Here is an 18,438-nt window from a genome sequence, read left to right as displayed (position 1 = left end):
TGACAGATGAGGAAACTGAGGCAAATAGGGTTAAGGGATTTGCTAGTAAGGATAGCTTATACATAGCTAGTAAGTATCTGAGACCAGAGATGGTGGCAATGATGAAGAAAGGGAGAGAGGGAGTTCACCTGAGGTGTGAAAGTTTTAGAACAATGTTGTAGTCATATGTTCATTTCCTATTTTACCTGATTATTCTTAAGAACTAGATTGCTAGGCTCAATTATTTCTTTTACCAAAAAAGTGCTTTATCATCACTTTCTAGATTTTTATGCTTTTTGCTTTTTATATATTTTTGACTAGGGTCAAAACCCTAGTCACTCCACCCTCGTTATAACTCTGAATCTTGGGGAGGGTGGTATTGAACTATTGAGCTATTTCCTGAATTTATCTACAGCATATAGAAAATCTGTAGTCATGTTAGGTTCACTGTTCTTGGGGGAATTTTGCTGTGTTTCAGGGGATGATGAGACAAAACCCCTTTCTGAGCTGCTAATTGGCATCCTAGGTTCAAAGTAATTTAGCTCCAGTCTATCTTTCCTGTCTTGTTGTATATTATTTCCCCTCCCACACTCTGCTTCAGTCAAACTAGTTTCCCCATTCCTCATCTACAAAACTCCATCTCTCACCACTGTACCTTTGTCTATCACCCCCATGCCTGGAATGAACTTTTCCTAGCCTTTATTTCATAGAATCATTTTCTTTCTTCAAGGCACAACTAAAGCACCACCTTCTAGTGGAACTCTTGCCAATACTCTAATCAAGCACCCCTCCCTCTGAAACTATTTTATATCAACAGCTTCATTTTTATTTGTATTTATTCTATATCCATTTATGTAAGTACTTAGATATTCCTCATTGGAATATAAACTTAAGAGTGGGGATTGAGTAAAAGAAGTAAAAGAGTAAAAGAAGGCATAACAGTTATATGTGGCTATTCCAGAAAAAGAATCTCTCTTCTCTTTCTCTTCTCTCTCTCTCTCTCTCTCTCTCTCTCTCTCTCTCTCTCTCTCTCTCTCTCTCTCTCTCTCTCTGTCTCTCTCTGTCTCTCTCTCTCTGTCTCTCTGTCTCTGTCTCTGTCTCTGTCTCTGTCTCTCTCTCTCTCAATATGGTTAATATGGAAATAGGTCGTGCATGATTTAATGTGTATAATTGATATCATATTGTTTGACTTCTCAGTGTGTGGAGGAAAGGTGGGAGGGAGTGAGAGAGTCTGGAACTCAAAATTTAGAAAGAAAAGAACTATAAAAATATGTTATATATATATATATATATACATATATATGTAATATAAAGACTAAACTGAGACTCATTTTAAGATGGAATTACTCACGCCAAGAATGGGAAAATACAGTGACCCTCTTTTTTTTTGCTACCTTAACCTCAAGGAAGGAATCTGACATGGTAAAATTTCAGGTGTCATAACAAGTGACTGTTGAAATGGGGAGACCTTTATGGAACCCTTCAAAGCACATCACATAAGTGTAATATAATCCATAAGTCAAACTTTATTCCTCTGCTTTATGGGAATGTCTCCTGAATATGACTCTTTCTAATGGGTTATGACTCCCCATAGTTACTTTAAGGCAACAAGACAATATTAATTCAGAGGGAGACATCTCTCTACTAAGCTATGATGTTACCATTTCCCCCAATTTTGGAGGGCTTCTTATTTGAGTCCAATACCACCCTCTCCCCTCTACAGACTGTGAAATCTGGCAAGATCCTGGCCGTAGGTGGTACAGCTGCACATCATTGGTTTGTGCCATATTTCTGGGCCCTATGAATTTCTTGCCAGTACAAATAACCAAGCCCTTGGAAACTCCTTTGCAGCCCAAAGACCATTGATTCCAATTGATCAGCATCCAGATTCTCCCACTCTCTCTTTCTCTCCCTTCAGTCTTTTCTGCCCTGGTTTCTCCTCCTTTTCCCCTCCTTTGGTTTTGCATTGAAGAATTATTTCCATTCTCTGTCCCCCAGGTGTCTTGTAGTACCAGCAAAATGACATGTCAGCAGCTACAGCTGCAGTAATGCCAGAATGTCTGTTCACATCAGGGAACTCTTAGAGTTCATAAAAGAAGGAACAATGAAACTTAGAGAGTGGCAATATGGAAGAGAAAAGGGGAATTTCAATGGGAGAAAGGGAAGGTGAGGCAAAGGAAATAAGGGAAGAGAGAGACGATAATGGGAGGGGTAATTAATAAGAAAGGAGTTAAGAAATGAAAGGAGAAGAGAAAAAAGAATCATGAAGAGATGAGAAGACTGAAAAAGAAAGGAGCAATAGAAAAGGAAAAAAAGAAATAAGGTGATGAAAGGAGTGACAAGGGGAGGAAAAGAGGGCAAATTAGGGGAAGAAAAAAAGAAGGAAGAGAGGGAAGGGAAAATGAAGAGGTTAAGGGAAGTGAGAAGATGGGAAGAGAGAAAAGGAGAAATGGGAGGAAAAACAAAAGGAAGGAAGTAGAAGAGAAGCAAAGATAACAGAAGAAAGAAGAGAAGAGGGGGTAGAAGAGGAACAGTGGAAGGAAAAAAAGAAATTCCAAAGATTCTCCACGATAAACCACACCTCATCTTCTGTCTCCCCTAATCATCCTCCTAGTACAAACCCTACACTAGGCACTGAGGGAAGGCAAGGAAAAGGAGCAGAGGATAAAAACTGGTCAGCTTTCTGAGTTCTTCAAAAGTCTGGGAATTCTGCCAAGTTGGAAATTTCCATTAGGATTTTCCCCATGGTAACCAATGCAACTGCATGAAAAATAAAGACTCACAGGTATAATGTAAAGTTCCACTTTCTCAGAATGCAAACAACCAGAAAGGTCAAATAACTGAGATTCTGTTTGTGGTCCTAAATAATGGTAATTGAGGTCTATAATGATGTACTGAAGACACAGTAATAGCCTCATGTCAACAATCAATCAATCATCAAGGGAGGCCATGTGGCATTATAGAAAGTGTACTGGATTGGGAGTCAGGAGACCTGTGTCCTGCTCATGCCCCCAGCATTTATTACGTGACCTTGAGAAGTAGATTATCCCTTCTGAGCCTCAGTTTCCTCCTCTCTAAAATGAAGGAGTATGACTAGACTTGTAGTTCTCAATGTATAGATCCTCTCAGGGAGTATGTGTGGTCAAAACTATTTTTATAATCATATTGAGATTTTTTAATTTCTAATATTGATAGATTCAGGGATGTGCTAAAGCCAGCTCAAATGACAACCAACTATTAAATTTGTGGTATGAACATCTTGAAAATCATTAAATACTACAAATTAGGGCTCAATTTGTTGCTTTGTTGACTGCCTAGACTTAAGAAAGTGATAGAGAAATGTTAATTTTAAATTAAAATTTTAAAGTGTTATATATATATATATACATACATATATATATATATATATTCCCCGAGAACTAGTTGTTAAACATTTATAAACAACCTCCTATGTATAACCAAAATAAAGAAGGGTTCTTTGGAAAGTCCTGCTAATGAAAAAAAATAACCCTTACCTTCCATCTTAGAATCAATACTAAGTATGGTTCCAAGATGGAAGAATGGTAAGGGCTAGGCAATTGGGGTTAAGTGACTTGCCCAGGGTCACACAGCTAGGATGTGTCTGAGATCAGATTTGGATCAAAGACTTTCCATCTCTAGTCCTGGATCTACCTTCCCCAGGCCGTACTAATTTTTCAGAGTATAAAGGTATTCTGAGATCAAAACTACTGGGCTAGACAATTCTTAGGTCCCTTCCAGTTCTCAGATTCTATGACTGGGAGAATTTATTGAGCTTCTGGTATGTAGTAGATAGAAGGAAGAATAATATAAAACAGAACAAAACAAAACAGACTGTCCTCATAAGCTCAATAGAGGAGTTCCTGAATCATTGAACTATAATTAAATCAGTGTCAGTGAAGATTTAATATTAAGTCTATTTTACTGTTGCCTCTTTGATTGTAAGTACCCTGAGGTCACTCCTCCTGGATCACTGTCTTATGGTACAGGAGGGACTTGAGTAGTTTAATAAAACTATGAGCTTTATGCCGAGTTGGGTTACCCAACACAGACAAGTCATAGTAGGGTTCTGACAAAAGATGATCCACTGGAGAAGGACATGGCAAACCACCCCAGTATCTTTGCCAAGAAAATCCCAAAGACAGTATTAAAATATTAAAAGATATGACATGGAAAGGTGACCCTCAGGTCGAAAGGTGTACAATATGTTCACCAGACATCAGTCCAGACAGTCTTTGGGAAGGGTTTGGCGTGCTTAGGTTCTTGGTGTCACAAAAAGTTGGACTTGACTGAACAACTGAACAACAACAACCTTGAGGTCAAGAATTATTCCTTAATGAATATGCAGAATGAGATACACATTTTTAAATGGGAGAATTTGTTTTGCTTGACTCTGCATACTTGTTTCAAGGTCTTTTGGGGGATGTCAGAGGGTAGGGAGAGGGCAGATAAGAGGGAGAGAAAAATAAAGATTTGTTAATTGAGAAAATAATTTGAAAAAATCCATGGCTTATAGCATTTTCTCTCCTCCTTCTCCCCATCATAGGGTCTTTCCATAAAAGATATGAAATATATGCATTTGTTTCTGAACCAAATAAAGTGAATCCTAATTCTTTGTAAATAGCTGAGCTTGGTATGTGGCACCTGGTAGTTATGAGTATAGTCTACAAACCAGCATTTCTCCTTTACCAGCCATTTTGGGTAAATGGGAGCTGACTATATCTGCATGTATTTTGTACAAATGCTTGGCCAGATAGTGCCATCTATTTGCAAATAATCTTTTAGTTACAATTCGGGATCTGGGATCCTAGATGGAAAAAGCCAACCAGATCCCTTGGTGAAAAATGAGTGATTAGAAAAAGCAGGGCAGAATAATGAACTTAGAGACTGCTAGTTTTGCTTGAGTTTGTTCCTGCATTAATCCTTCTTTGGCACTCTCAGATTATCTGTAGGAAATGTCTTCCATCATTAGTCTTCTGTTCCCCAGTCTTTTCACAGGCAAGTGTCAGTCCAGAAAACCAAGAAAAACAAAAAAAAAAAGTCCAGAAAAACAAGGCTTGAAGTACTGGACTAGCCTGGTAACAGACAAATCCTACTGTCTCTTAAGTGAAAGGCATCCTTGCACAGTGGCTTTAGAGTGGGAGAACAAATCCTGCTTCTGTCACTTTCTACTTGTGTGTCTATGGGTGGGTCACTTGACCTGCCTGGGCCTCAGTTTCCCCACCCATAAAATGAGGAAGTTGGATGTTTCTTCAGCAATAAACCTTTCTTTGATCCTATGATTCTAAGTAAATGTGTTCCAGCCCCAATTGGTACTTTTTGTGATAGATAGATATCCCCAGAAAAAGGAAAAAGAACCCAACCCACTGGCAAAATACATCAGGGAAGTGAGTGAACAATGACCAAAAAGTGTCTTTGAAAAAGGCAGGAAGGTTAAAGAATCCTGCTACCCTTCAGACAGTGGAGGACAATCTCTCCTTGGCCTCTAGGTTTTCCCATGTAGGACTTGGAGACTAAAGCAGTGAGTGTGGAAGCCCATTAATTTACCTTTGGAGCACAGCAGAAACCAAACAAGAACTGGGTAATCATTTACTCTTTGAAGTACTCCAGGGCATAATACCCACAGCCAATGCCTCTTCTACAACCACCATCACCACCATCACCACCACTACTACCATGACACATTTCTGTACCTCTAACTAAACTTTACTTTTTAAAAACCTTTACCTTCCACCTTGGAATCAATACTGTGTATTGGTTCCAAGGCAGAAGAAAGTAAAGGCTAGGAAATGGGGGTTAAGTGACTTGTCCAGGATCACAAAGCTGGGAAGTATCTGAAGTCAAATTTGAACCCAGGATATCTTGTCTCTAGACCTGGCTCTCAATCCACTGAGCCACTTAGCTGCCTGCCATACTACTTTCCCTTTGTCATTAACCCATATTCTTCCCTTCTCTAATAACCTTAGTCCTTAATGATTTGAGTAAGACTATATCAAGGACACCTCTGATTCAGTCTGGCCCCAATGAGATGCCAGAGTTTAGGTTTAAGAAGGCCCACCCAAGGCAGTGACAATGAACTCTTAAGACAGTTTCAAAACGTTCTTAATCTACTGAATGTCAAAATAAGAAAATTACTAGCTAGGGCTTGAAAATACTTAGAGTATTCCTAAATCTAACTTTAGGAAAATCGATGTCACTTTCTAAGCTTAAAAAACAAAACAAAAGGGACTTTTTAGTTGTTTGTATTCATTTTGTTTTTGCATTAGAAAACATTTCTCTACAAAAACAATCTGAGAGTAGAAAATGAAGGGAAGGGAAGAGGAATGGGATAAACATTATTATAGAGTATTGACTATGTGCCAAACATTGTGCTAAGTACTTTATAAATATTATCTGATTTGATCCTCACAATAACCTTTGTAATGTAGGGGCTGTTTTTAGTCTCATTTTACAGTGGAGGAAACTGAGGCAAAGAAAGTCATGACTTGCCTAGGTTCACACAGCTAGTAAATGTCTGAGGCCAAATTTGAATCAGAGTTCCCTGACTCTAGGAAACCATACCTAGGACCACCTAACTGCCTTTGAAAGGACTTCAGGGGCCATTTTGTCTAGTCCAATGCTGAAGAGGAGCACCTGTAACAAGAGATCAAAGGACCTCTGTTTATAATCCATCAATAAGGGGGAGCCCATCATCCCCTAGGTAGCCCATTCCTGGCTCTAATTATCAGTAATTATCAAGAAATGTAGGGACCAGTATAGTGTTTTGCACCCAGTAGGTTATCAAATGCTTGTGTGCTTATCTGGAAGAAGTCAAAGTCTTAGACAAGACACCAGACAGTAAAAGAATGCTGGTGTCTTCACTAAGACTTTGGCTTCTTCCACACACTTTCCTTATATGTGGGGCTAAGTAAGGGACCCAGTTTTCTGTAAAACCCCAGAAATTCGAGGTGCCTGATTTTGATTTGAGATTGTAGGACACTCCTCTCTTTCCACTGAATACCTGAACCCTGAATACTTTATAGCTAGAGGGGGTCAGGAAGCCGAGAAAGGAAAATTCCTTACAAACTTCAGTTTCAAAGGGTTCCTTTACTAATGGCCCATGCTTATGAAGTTCATTACAGTTTCTTAGCACCAGCAGTACAAACAAGATAGTGTAAGAATTATTATCCTCATTTAAAGAAGAGTCAGGCAGGAAGCATTATTAAGCAAGAACTCTGTGTCCCGTATTGTTAAGCATTGTGGACATAGCCATTCACTGCAGCTAGGTGGCACAATGGATAGGGCACTGGACTTGGAGCCAGGAAGACTCATTTTTCTGAGTTCAAATCTGGTCTCTGAAACTTAGTAGCTGTGTGATTCTGGGCAAGACCCTTTAACAGTTTGCCTCAATTTCCTCATCTGTAAAATGAACTGGAGAAGGAAATGGCAAATTACTTTCAGTATCTTTGCCAAGAAAACAGCAAATGGAAAAAAAAAGAAAACACTAAATAGGGGCTCAAAGAGTCATTCATGACTGAAAATGATTGAATAGGTGCAGTTAGGTGACTCAGTGGATTGAGTGCCAGGCCTGGAGTCAGGAGTACCTGGGCTCAAATCTAGATGCAGATACTTCCAAGTTGTGTGACCCTGGCCACTTAACTCTCTTTGCCTTGTCTTTGCCCTTCTGTCTTAAGAGTTGGTACTAAGACAAGGTAAAGGTTTTAAAAACCTTTTTTTTTTAAAGGGGGGGAAATGATTGAACAAGAAGTGATCAGTCCATAGATATTCAGAGAATTTAGGTGACATGTCAGAGGTCATTTATCTCAGAAATATGAGAGCTGCAATTTGAACTTGGGGCTCTCAGCTCTAGGTCTTTTTTACCTTAGCACATTATCTCTCTGGCTGGTTCCTTCTCCCCCTACCACATGCTTTTTTTTACATTGTGATTTCTTTGGGGTAGGGAATATCTGCTGAGGAAACACCCTTTGCCAATACTTACACTGGTAGATCACCTTCTTTGTGTGTTGGAGTCTCAATAAGTTGGTTGGGACCCTAAGAGGTTTAGGCGATTTGTTCAGGGTAATATAGCTAGTAAGTGGAAGAGGCAAGCCTTGAACCTGGAACCTTCTGACTGATGACAGCTCTCTGTCCCAAACTGCCTCTCTCTTCGAGTATCTAGAATTCATTTCTATTGAACAAAATTCTACTAATATCCAACTTTTCTGGAATATACCTAATGCACAAAATGAAATTCACTGAAATATACCAATATCTTCCTGTAATTTTATTTGTTGTAAGAAGTTTTGCCCTGTATTCCTTCAATAACAGAGTTAATGGGTCAAGGAAGCCAGACAGTTCTTTGTGTCAAGTAAGTTAAATTTTCTCCAACCATTTAGGTCATAATAAAACATACAAAATAAAAAAGACTTTCGAGTGAGGAAGCAGAAGGAATCAGAACACAGATGTTCAAAGTATTGCCATTATAGACCCATTGGCTTATGGGATCCAATTATTTCTCCAGCTGATTGTGTTGGTGTGTTCCATTAGGTTTCCTGGAAACATCATCCTCCATTGCTAAATTGGAGCAGGCCATCTCTGAAGGTTCCACGACTCTGGGGTTCCAGTCATCTGACATCTCCCAATAGACACAAAAAGTATCAGCAACATATGCAGCTTTAAGAATCACCCACTGGGCCCTGAGGGACACAGGCAGGTAACTTGAGAGTAAAAAGACTGACAAATAAACATTAAGGTGCAAATTAATTCATCAAACATTTAACAATAATAGCATTTACACAGCACTTTAGAGTTTCCAAAGTACTTTATAAACATCATCTTATTTTAGCTCACAACAACCCTGAAAGTTAAGTACTATTATTATTCCCATTTTATAGATGAGAAAACAGTGGCAGACAAAACTTAATCTGAAGGTTACTCAGGTAGTAAGTGTTGAGGTGGGATTTGGAGTTTTTCTGACTCTGGGTCAAGAAAGTTCTATCCAGAGCTCTATCCATTTATTAAATGTTTACCATGTATGAGGCACTAAGGATTTATCCAAAGATGAAGAGTGACATAGTTCCTTCTGTCAAGGATGGCATAGTCCAATATTACATGTATACAAATAACTTGTTACAGAGTAGAGTGTGATGAGGACAAAGGAGAACTTTGAGTAGAGAAAGATCATCTTCAGCTCTAGGAATCAGGAAAGTTCTTAGAGGAAGTGGTACCTAAGTTGAACCTCAAAAGAAGAGAAAGATTTCACCAGGGAGAGTATGCTTCAGGTCTGTACAAGTGCATGGAGGCAAGGGAGGACAGGATATTATTGGGATACAACTATTGTTGAGTTTGTTTGAAATAATTTAGTTGGAGAAATGAAATAATGTGAAGTTATGGTGGAAAGGTAGACTGGAGCAATATTGCAAAGAACCTTATATTCCATGGATAATAGAATTGCAGAGAGTTTTTGAGCAGAGGTGTGACTTTGTCATATCTGAGCAATAGAAAATTGGTTTTGGTAGCTCTATTTCAGCAGATTAGGGTAGATTAGTCTCTAGAGACTAGAGGCAGGAAGACTGGGGAGGAGGCTACTAAAATAGTTCAATGGAGAGGTGATAAAGACCCGAGCTAGGGTAGTGGTCATGAAAAGGGGAGTTATGCAAGAGTTGTTATCAAAATGGCATCAGTACTTAGCAGCTATATGGACATTAGGGGTGTTGGAAGAGTCAAAAATAATTAAGAGTTTTCTGTCTGAATGACTAGGAGTATGGTGAGTCCATTAAGAGAATAAGGGAAAATAGGATGAAAGGCAGGCTTAGGGGGAAAGAGGATAGTTCAGTTTTGAACATGATATATATGAGGTGGCAATAGGAAATCGAGGAGGTGAGTAGAGGTGTGGGACTGGAACTCAGGGAGCTGTATTGGAGTTAGAGGGAAATTGGATGCACAGGAATATAATTCATGGAGTTGTAGTTAGGTTCTGAGATTTATTGTTGTTTGATCATTTCAGTCATGCTCAACTCTTCATGACTTCATTTGGAGTCTTCCTGGCAAAACTACTGGGGATGTTTGCCATTTCCTTCTCCAGCTCATTTTACAGATGAAGAACTGAGACAAATAGGTTTAAATGACTTGCTAATTGTCACACAGTGAGGAAATGTATAAGGATGGATTTGAACTCAGTAAGATGAGTCTTCCTGGCTCCAGGACCAGAGCTATATCCACCCTACCACCTAGCTGACCATACAAAGATTTAGAAGTAAACTAAAAGAAATGATTCACTGAAGCCATGTAACTGGATGATATTATCAAGGACATGGGAGCAGAATGAAGAGTTCTAAGGATGGGGTCTTGATACCTTCATGGATGAGGAAGAGGAAGAACCAGGAAGAAGACTGAGAAAAAGTAGTCAGTTAGGTAGAAGTTAAAGAGAATAGTGTCATAATAAGAGAGAAAGAAATATGTAGAAGCAAAAAATTGACCTTCCAGAAGGAAGAGATATACTGTGTTGGATTTTCCTAATGATCAAGGAGGATGAGGACTCGGGCATAAGACTGGGCAATTTAGAGGTCACTACCAACCTTGATAAGAGCAGAGGATGAAAAGACCATCATTTCCATCCATTTCACAATTTTTCCAAGGTTGGGTCACCAACATTGTGTGCCAGTCCTAAGTGCCCTAAGTCCTTAATGGGTAAGATGTAGTTTCATATTCTACAAATATTAAATTAGAAAAAATCCCACTTCTCTTATTTCTTATAGGTTAGCTCCATAGGATCCCTGATGTTCCTGCTCATCATCCTTGGCACACTTTCTTCTTTGTGGGGGAGAGAGAAGGTCTTATGACTATATATATTGAGGCACTGTGCCAACCACAGCTGGTTTCTGGGAGGGAAAGTGAAGGTGACCTATACCCATAACTTCACGTGATATCCTATAATTAATTCAAAACAGAGGCATACTCCAGCATGGGGCAAGTCATAAAATCTCTGAAGGTCAACAAAAATCCTGAACCTGTAACACTTTTCCACTGCTAGTTTAAGTTACTCTTTAATTTTGCCATTATGATAAAATGTGATTTAATTCCTTTAATTCAACTCCCTTGACACTAACTCCTTCGTGTGGTACTCAACAGTGACAGTGATAATCATAGCTTATATTTGCTTTTAAGGGATCTCAAAGTTCTTTACATAAATTATCTAATTTGATCCCTATAAGCCAGAGATCAAGAGATGATGATGATGATGATGATGATTATACCCATTTCACACACGAAGAAGCTGAGTTTCAGAGCATAAGTGATATGTTTGAAAAGCTAGTAAGTATTGAATATGGAATTTGAACCCAAGTCTTTTTGACTTCAAATGTAGCATCCTATCCATTAAGCCCAGCTACCTCAGGGCCCTCTATCATCTAACATTCTGCCTCCCCACACACACTCCCTACAACCTCTATCTTTAATTTTCTTTCTTTCTTTTCCCTATTAGGTACTCTCTCCTCTAATCTTGATAGTGTCTTCATTGTCTCAACTCCTTTCAGTCACATATCCACCATTTTTATCATTCCCTATGGATGCCTTGCTCCTGACTATTCTTTCAGTCTGAAATAGTCTTCTCATCAAAACCCTTCCCATTCTTAAAGACCCAGCTTAAAGACCACACTTTATATGATGCATGATTTTTGCCTCACAAAAAGCATGTCTTTCTTTGTCCCTGAGCTATTATTTACTATCTGTGGCCAAACATTTAGCCTTTATTTACACTCATTTTAATTTTGTTCTCCAATGGTTTTCTTCAGAAACAGAGGATAAATTGTTGGACCTGAGGTCAGGAAGTTAAAATCCAGTGTCAGACAAGCTAGCTGTGTGATTCTGGGCAAGTTACTCAACTTTCACGGCTTGTTTTGTCATCTTTAAAATGGGAATAGTATTAGCACTTATTACCCAGGGGTATTGTAAGGATAAAATGAGTAATATTTGTACTTTCCAAACTTTAAAGGGCTATATAAATTCTATTATTATTGTTGTTGTTGTTGTTGTTATGATATAGATCAGGGCTTTTACCATGATCACTGACTTTTCCTCTGTATGCCTGATTATCTCTTTATATTATCTTCCATTTTTTTCTTCAATTATCCCATTTTCTTCATTTATCCCATTCTTTGGTGATGAAGTGATTCTTCCCCCTCAAGGCCAAGTGCTCTACATGGTTTGTTAATTCTCTCCCCTCCCCTCTATTCCAGCAGGTTTTCCCCACAACCACTTCCTTTATTCTTGAATTTTCTTTTCCTATATTCTGGTTCTTTCCTTGCCGTCCACAAACATGCCCAAGTTTCCCCTTGTCTTATTAAAACTTCATTAGAAAGGCCAGCTAAGTGACTCAATGGATTGAAAACCAAGCCCAGAGATGGGAGGTCATGGTTTCAAGTCTGGTCTCAGACACTTACAAGCTGTATAACCCTGGGCAAATCACTTAACTCCCATTTAGCTAGCCCTTATTACTCTTCTATCTTGGAATCAAGACAGTATTGGTCCTAAGATGGGAGATTAAAAACAAACTTCATTAGGTCTTCTAGCTTTTAACCAATCTCTCTCCTCCCTTCCTCATCTAGACTTCTAGAAATAGCTGTCTACCCTTGAAGACTATACTTTCTCTCTGCTCACTCATTTCTCAACAATTTGCAACCCATTTTCCAACTTCATCATTCAACTGAGACTCCTTCCTCCACGTTACCAGTGATATCTTAATTGTTAAATCTCATAGCATTGTATTAATCCTTATTGTCATCTTCATCATTTGATAGGGCTGCATTAGACACTGTTGACTAGCATCTCCTGCTGGAGACTCTCTTTTGACACTAGTTTTTCTAGGTTCTTCTTCCACCTGCCTGTTCATTCTTTTTCTTTTGAGATTTTTTTTAAATTCTGGATTTTTACAAGCACTAAATAAAACGAGCAATTCCATGTACAAAGGAAACAAAAAGAAGATTGAGCATGAAACCATAAATCTGTTTCATACAGCTTTCTTTTCCTTGTTAGGATATAATAAATTCAATATGTAGCTTTCAAAGATATATATCTGTATTTTATTCTAGGTTTCCTTTTGTCTTGCATTTAAAAATATTTGCATGACCCTCTTTTCCTTCTTTATTATTTCTTTTTTAGGGGGAGCAACTCTATTAATAGGCTTCTCTCTCTTGTTCTTCTTGTACCTGTAAAAGAGAAAAAAATCCATCCTTGTAATATATTGGGATAGTCATAAAATTCATATTTGTTATGTCCAAAAAATGTTTATGTCTCATTATATGTCTTCATTCTTTTCTTAGGAGATGTGGATCATATGGTCCAATCCTCTGAAACAGTGCTTGGTTATTGCATTGATTCGGCTTCTTAAGTCTTTCAAAGTTGTTTTTCTTTATATGGTTGCTATCATAGAATTTGCTCACTGGGCTCTGCTCACTTCACTGTATAGCATCAGTTCAAGAAAATCTTTTTAAATTTCTCTGAAAGTGGATTTTAATTATTTCTATTACATTCATGTACTATAATTTGTTCAGACATTCCCCAATTAATAAGTACTCTTTTACTGTTCATTTCTTTGCTATAACAAAAGAGTTGCTATAATATTTCATAGTTGGTTCCTTTTCCTCTTTTGAAAGGTCATACCCAGTGACTTTTTTGGATATAGTCTCGAATTTCTTTCCAGAATTTCTGGACCCATTACAGCACCTCCTGTAATGTATAAATATACTTGCTTTCCCTCTACACTTCCAACAATTGCCACTTTTCATTTTTTGTCATCTTTGTCAATCTTATGGGTGGGAGGTGAGACCCCAGAGTAGCTGTAATTTTTGCTTTTTTAAGGATTTGCAGCATTTTTATATGGTTTTTGATAGGCTACTTTTTTCTTTGAGAACTTTCTGTTCGTGCTTGATTTCCATATGAACTGGAAAGATCTCCACAAATTGATGTGGAGTAAAATGAGCACAACTAGGAGAACATTGTACATAGAAAGTGAAACATTGTGGAACAATCAAATATAATAGACTCTGCTACTAAAAGCAACACAATGATCAAGAACAATCCCACAGACCTTATGAAAAAGAATGCTCTCTACAACTAGAGAAAGAACTATGGGAGCAGAAATGCAGAAGAAAAACATATGCTTTATGGAGTGGTTATATAGCTAAGTGATTTAGGGTTTTGGCCTTTAAAAGATTACTCTATTAAATATATAAATAATATGGAAATAGGTTTTGAATAATAAGACATGTATAAATCAGTGGAATTGCTTGTCAGTGTCTGGGAGGGAAGAGGGAGAAAACATGAACCATGGAATCATGGAAAAATATTTTTCAAAAATGAAACAATGTGGGGGAAAATAACTTTCTGTTCATTTCCTTTGACAATTTATACATTGGAGATGGCTTGATTGATCCTTCTCCATTCTTTTTTTGCTCTGGGATCATCGTCCATATCATATAAATATAGATGTATCTCAAGGCTTTTTCTAAGGTTTACTATTCTTCTCTCTATCCTCCCACTTGGTTATCCATCTTTCATTGGTTCAATTATTATCTCTATACAGCTGACTATGAGATCTATAAACTCATCTTTAGTCTCTCTCCTGAACTCAAGTCCTGCTTTATCGATGGACTATTAAGTTTTTTGACCTAGATGGCCAATAGAGTCACTCACTGAGGAATACTGCTTTTATAATAATATGTTTGCAAGGAAAGCCCTCTAGTTTCTGGTAGGGGAAAGATTATGTGTACTGTATAGAGTGGTTACTCACTACCAGGCTGCTCCTCTTGTTCTTCCAATCTCCATTCAGAGACGAGAGGTCTATAAGCAGGCTCCAAAGGCTTAATGTTGCTTGTATTCTCCATATGAGCAACTCAAGTTTGTATGATCCCAAATATGATCTCAGGATCCCAAACATATTAAAACATTGTTCTTATCCCTGTTCCCTCTCAACCCGTATCCCTTTTCTAAACTTTCCATTTTCTGTCAAAGGAACCATCATCTTTTAGGTTCGTAACCTGGATGTCATCTTCAACTCCTCACCATCCCTTACCTCATGTATTTAAACAGTTGCTAAGTATTTTCTATTCAACTTCTTGGTATGATTCAAGATCACTAGGCTTGGAATCAATATGGAATGACATATTAGTTTAGGTAAGAATGTAATTTTATATTGGCTCTGCCCATTCATGAAAAATAATTCTTAAATTATTGACATCTGACTTTATTTGTGTAAAAATGTTTTATAATTATGTTTATGTAGTTCTTGAGTTTGTTTTGGCAGGTATCCTCTCAGGTATTTCATTCTATCTGTGGTCATGAACCTCTGTAATAACTCTTGCAATTGTCCTCATCTCTCCCCACATGGCTGCCACCCTAGCCTCTCATTGCCTTTATTCTGGACTTTATTCTGTAATACCCTCCACTTTGGCAATATATCTTCCTTCCTCAAGTCTTACCCCATTCCAACCCATCTGCCACCAAAGGGATTTTCCTAAAATACATGCTTGACCACAATCCTGAAAAACTATAGAAAAATCCTGGTTTAAATCTAGCAGCAAATATAAAAGACTTTGCTTGGCATTGAAAGCCTTTCTCTGTTTAGCCCCCACTTACCTTTCTCATCTTGTTCCACATTACTCTTTTTTTATGCAAACTAAAGGTAAGTTAAAGGGTCCTTTTATTATTTCTCGTACTTAGCATTCCATTTCCCCATCTGTGCACTCACACTTGAAATCCATTCCCTCTTCACCTCAGCCTCTAGGGCTGTGTATCTCCCTTCAAGACTTAACTCAAGCACCATCTTCTACATACAGCCTTTCTTAGTGGCTGGTGCCTCTCTCCTCATCATCCCAACACCAGGTACCAATCTATATGTTTTGTATATACCCAAGTGTGTACAGGTTGACTGCCCAGATAAAAATGTAAACATATTGAGGGTAGATACTTATTAGCACTTACTGGATTTAAACTCAGGACTTCCTGATTCCAGACCCAGCATTTTATCAGTTTGTGCCATCTAGCTGCTTCATGACTTGAATAACATATGTAATTCATTCCTAGAGACATGATAGTCAGGAATTAGAAGAGTCACATGTTGACTCCAAACCTTCTACTGGTCCTCCATGTCCCCAGAATGTTTATGGTCAACTTGAGGATGGAGTGGAGTGACTCTAGTGGTCTTGATTCCTTCTGGGTTATTGTTGTTCTTGGAGGTTAAAGGACCTGGGTTCAAATCTCACCTCAGATACTTCCTAGCTGTGTGATAATTGGCAAGTCATTTAACCTGTCTTAGCATCAATTTTCTCATCATTAAAATGGGGGGTTAGACTAAGTCCTTTCCATCTTTAAATCTATGAAACTTGATTGAAATTAATCAAATGAGTCACCCAATGAGGAGTACTTTTTCATACTCTGGTTGCTGAGAAAACCCTCTGGTTTGTGATAGGGTAAGATTAAGTATAATGTGTAAAATGGTTAGTTACCCTCAGAATGCTCCTCATTCTTTTCCAATCTTCATCCAGAGACAAGAGGTCTATAGTCAGGCTCTCAAGGCTTGATGATGCTTGTACTATTCATATAAGCAGCTCAAATTGGTAGCATTTTCCTCTGCAACACACCAGACACAGATGTTGCTCTTGTATGCATCTCCTACTATCCCCTACAGAGAGTATTGGTTCAGATACAAAATTTGCTTCTACAGATGGCACACTAACATTTTTCTTTTATAACATTAGACCAGAAAGCTTTTAGATGGCAATTTAATGCCATCAATAGTCTCACTTCATGCTTTTGCAGCATCTTTCCAAAGACAATGAAATCATACCCATAACTGATCATCTCTAAGTAATTCATGTCACTTACCACCTTTTCCATGAGCCACAGAAAAAGTCCCAGAGGCCTCAGAGAGTTCTTTGAGACATGAATTGGAATTGGAAGAAGCCTACTGGACATGGATGTTTTCATCTACCATGGGAGTCCAATAGTCTTTGCTTCCAAGTTCCAATAATGAGAACCATTGGTTACCCAGAATATAGTCCAGGGTATTGTAAACTGGTGAAATGGTGAGCTGGTTCTCCTTATCTTATTCAAAGTTCTTCAGGCTACACAGTCTATTCTTTTTAAAGTTCTTCCTGCTTGTGCTCATTAATCATACAACCATATTAGACCTAATTTGCAAGTTATGCATAGGGTCACAGCTTTTTATGTCAGGTCTTACCTTGTTGCAAGGGCAGGAGGGTTTAGATTTTTCCTACCAGGTTCTATGTTAATATATTCTTATAATGATTACCCTGGATTCTAGCAAATAACCCTCTGGGGAAGGCACATGGGCCATATGCAGTAAGTTTGTGGGAGCCAGTAGCTAGGCCAGGAGGAGCTATTTGGTGCTTACTGGCACAGGGTATGACAGTCATTTCAACTTTGCCAATGATCAAAAAATAATTAAAGGTCTGTCAATTAGTCAACCAATAAGCAGTATTAAGTGCCTGCTATGCACCAGGCATTGTGCTAAGCACTAGAGTGAGCCAGTGTGCACAGGTCTAAGCTGAGTTAGAGCAGAACCTGGAAGGAAATCCTATGCTAGGGAGACAATGGAAGAATAATGCTCATGCGGGGAATTGTGGATGCAGAAGGGAGGATAAATATTGAAAGAATTCAATTTTATTTTTTAAATACTCTTATATTTTGCCTTAGAATCAATACTAAGTATCACTTCTAAGGATGAAGACTCACAAGAGCTAGGCAATTGGGGTTAAGTGACTTGCCTAGATCATGCAGCTAGAAAGTGTCTGAGGCAGGTTTGAACCCAGACCCTCTTAATTCCAGGCTTTGGGCTCTTCTACTGTGCTGCCTGCCTGCCCTGGTTGAGATAATTTGGAGTATGATTGTAGGCAGCTGGGAAGGTGAGAGTAGAAAGGGAAACACTGAAAATTAGCAAGACAAATGGAATGATTCTGGAAAATAATCTGCTGGAGAAGATGAGAAGGAAGGAAATTAATGATTTGCATTGGGCATTTGAGAAAGGCCAGTAGGTCATCAAACACTTGTGTAAAGGAGGAGAAAAAGGAAAATGGCATCAAAGAATTATAAGATGTAGAGAAGGGGAAGACACAGTGGTCATAGAAAAAGACATTTATTTTCTTGGTAAAGTATGACAGTCCTTAGTTGAAAGAATGCAGGGAATAGTGTGGGAATCTTGAGGATAAAATGGTCAGCTTGGAATAGCCACAGCAAAGAATGTAATAAAGAATCAATTAGGGAGCTGTAAAAGTCCTTGATGCAGTGAGGACTCAGTTGAGATGAGATAAAGTGAATTTAGAGTAGATTTGGTTGAATAATTTCTTCTAGATCTGTTAAGCATTATGCGAGTTGTAGCTAAGGTATTGGATGGTGTGAGTAATTCAGGGTTGGGATTTGGCAAGGCATGAGCTGTGATAGGTCAGA

The 18,438-nt window shown here is 38.3% G+C and overlaps 1 protein-coding gene across 2 annotated transcripts in view; it reads left to right on the top strand.

The window, feature by feature from the left end:
• The window catches only part of KCNJ1 (potassium inwardly rectifying channel subfamily J member 1), a 63,138-nt gene that overhangs the window by 29,400 nt on the left and 15,300 nt on the right, over positions 1 to 18,438 (top strand). The window contains exon 2 of one of the 2 annotated variants that reach the window (XM_007495117.2): positions 8,524 to 8,689. The exons of the other annotated variant lie outside the window; for it this stretch is intronic. The gene's annotated coding sequence lies outside the window, so the exon portion shown is untranslated. The remainder of the gene's footprint in view (positions 1 to 8,523; positions 8,690 to 18,438) is intronic. 2 annotated transcript variants of the gene reach the window in all.

This window comes from Monodelphis domestica, chromosome 4, assembly GCF_027887165.1.
Source record: "Monodelphis domestica isolate mMonDom1 chromosome 4, mMonDom1.pri, whole genome shotgun sequence".
In the NCBI taxonomy this organism is placed as follows: domain Eukaryota; kingdom Metazoa; phylum Chordata; class Mammalia; order Didelphimorphia; family Didelphidae; genus Monodelphis; species Monodelphis domestica.
The sequence above is the reverse complement of the archived record's forward strand: the minus strand, read 5'-3'. Positions and strand labels throughout refer to the sequence as shown.